Here is a 3,107-nt window from a genome sequence, read left to right as displayed (position 1 = left end):
ATATGTACTCTACAGTACTGGAAATTATACTCACCAGCTCTGCAGAACAGCAGCTTGGTTCCGTCTCGGTTCTGCAGACCTACCTTGCAGCGAAGAAACCCACCGCCCCGTCCGGGTTGATGTGCACGTGGATAATTGAGCTTCAGGATTATTTGTGACTTTCCTGCCAGTTCTGTGAGCTTCATAGATAGATCGTTACTTCTGACTTTGCGTTGCTAAACTATCCCTCTATTTCGGCAGAAAGCACTGTTGGCTTCTGGGTAGTGTAGTTCTTTTTGACTGGCGATACAGTATAGGTTTATTGAACGAAAACTACAAAATGGCGGCGCTTCTCCGAAGTATTTTTTTGTGAACTTTTTATCCCGTACTGTCCCAATCACGTGAATAATATTAAAGTTGACAATAGTTGAAAAAACGCAAAAGAGCGAGTCTGAGAAAGTCGAACCGCGAAGTAGCGTGTTTGTTAAATTTGATTCCACCATTCCAAACGTTAGTCATCATTGTTCGTCCAGTGTTTAGTTTCTGAGAGTTTTAATAAAACCCATCAACTAGTTCATGGGATATTTTGCTAACATACAGGCAGAGTTGACGCCCAATAGTTATAGAAGTGGGCGATAATAAAACCTGTTGTTTCAGGAAGTTTTAGTGCAGTCTTGATATGCGCATTTGGACGTTTTTGACCACATTTATGTGGATTTTGTTCCATTTCAGCAGCAAACATGATGTGCTGTGACTGAACATCACAAAGCAGTAACGTTACAAACATGCAGACGGAGCTTGTTGGTGTGTTTTTCTGCCTTTTCTGCATCTTTAGTCCGGTCGTGTGGGGATGCACAGAGAGTAGCTTCCTTGTTTAATGTGTGGATTTTGTGTGGGCGTGCCTTTGAATTCCTGCCACTCTGTCGGCTGTATCCCAGGTTTTTTCACAGCATCTCTGTTTATTTCCCTCTCTCTTCACAGTTAACCCCGGCAGTATTTCTATCCGTGTGGAATAATGATGCTCGTCTGGAAGCGGTTGCCTACGAACGATACCGCCTCACAGAAGCAGGACTGACGAAAATAAATAATTATATAAAAGCAAAAACATGGTGGACAGAAACACTCTGTGTTGTCGTGGATGTTTTTATTTTTCAACAAGAGGAAAATCAACACGGTCTTCATATTGAAACTGCCTCGTTTTAAAATGATTTTGAGCACGATTAGATTGTTTTTTTTAACGTTTTATGGTTGTGTGTACATAAAAAATGTGTATTGTTACACAAAGTATATCTGATAGTACATGTTTGTTTTATTTTACAGTTAAAGTAGAGGCACATTTTACGGTAAATGGAATATTTTATTAAGTTCGAGCCTTTATCACCTTTATTTGTTTTACTACATTAAATATTTAAACATTACAGAATAATCTGTAAAATGGTCCTCTTTTTGCCATTCAAACAAAAGTGTTTTCATTATGTTTAAAATCCTACATTCAGAATTTTTTTGTGGGAAGAAACCTTCAAATATGTTGTTAAATATATTGTAACTTTTATATGTTTGACTTTAAAGCCTCCAGAAACCAGTTTTAGGATTATGCAGTAATGTGCGGTCAGCAAACGTATGAAATATAACGTAGATCTTGTGGTTTTCTCACTTTGAGAAAAACTAAAAAAATACACACAAAAAAACATGTTTGGCCATAAATGGCCCTTATGCTGATGTATTTTGCAGTTTTTTGTTATTAAAGCTAAGAAAGTCAGAACAAAATATGCCTGTACACGAATGCTCAATTAGGTCAAAAAACAAACAAGAAACCTGATTATTTAGGTCAAATTGTAATCATGATTATTTAAAACAATTATTGAGTTTAGAATTGCATCTTTTAACTTAAAGAACACTAAGATGCCTTGAACGTGAATTTTCCTTCATACCCTCCTTTTGAACTTTCCCTTGAAATAAAGTATTTATTTGAAATGTAAACCTCTAAATAAAAGATTTGAGTTGCTTCAGACGGCAGAGGAACTTTGGTGTTGACGCCGTTCTGACCAGCCATTAGCTCATGAATCCAGAATTCAACTCTCCAAACTGAGGTTGTTCAACTAGCTATCTACAACAGGTAAGATATTAACTGTTCATAATGTTTCCACAGAACACCACTTCAATCTGAACTATTGCTTCAGTTGTACCAAAAGAGACAATTAAAAAGTCATGAATAAGATGACAGGATCATTATCAGTTAGTAAGAACTGATCCTTCCTGTTTTAGGAGAGTTTGAAATGGACCTGGATGTTTCTGTCTCCATACCTCACAGGTGGAATGAGTGGGTTCGACTGAAGTAAATCTTTCAGAACCACCTCAAGCCAACCGGCTCTTATCATACATTATGTAATGGTTCATCATGTTGCCCAGGTGCTTTTTTTTTTTTTAAACTAAATGTTTAGATACGTTCCGTGTGAATTTATGTTGTGGTTAAATTACAAATTTATAAAATTTGTTTTATTCTGATCTCAGGTGACATGCAGCCTCCTGATGGGAACGCCACCTCAACCAAAGTTTTCTGTTTTCAATTTCAGACATTTAATGTGTTTTATACACACACACACACACACATATGTATATATATATATATATATATATATTTTTTTTTTTTTTTTTTTTTTTTTTTTTTTAACACAGTGCCTTGCGAAAGTATTCGGCCCCCTTGAACTTTTCAACCTTTTGCCACATTTCAGGCTTCAAACATAAAGATATAAAATTTAAATTTTTTGTGAAGAATCAACAAGTGGGACGCAATTATGAAGTGGAATTAAATTTATTGGATGTGTCAACCTTTTTTAACAAATAAAAAACTGAAAAGTGGGGCGTGCAATATTATTCGACCCCTTTACATTCAGTGCAGCAAACTCACTCCAGAAGTTCAGTGAGGATCTATGAATGATCCAATGTTGTCCCAAATGACTGATGATGATAAATAGAATCCACCTGTGTGTAATCAAGTCTCCGTATAAATGCACCTGCTCTGTGACAGTCTCAGGGTTCTGTTCAAAGCGCAGAGAGCATCATGAAGACCAAGGAACACACCAGGCAGGTCCGAGATACTGTTGTGGAGAAGTTTAAAGCCGGATTTG

This window comes from Nematolebias whitei, chromosome 12 (assembly GCF_014905685.2).
Source record: "Nematolebias whitei isolate Nwh7 chromosome 12, NemWhi1, whole genome shotgun sequence".
Taxonomy (NCBI): Eukaryota; Metazoa; Chordata; class Actinopteri; order Cyprinodontiformes; family Rivulidae; genus Nematolebias; species Nematolebias whitei.
Note: the sequence above shows the minus strand (reverse complement) of the source record.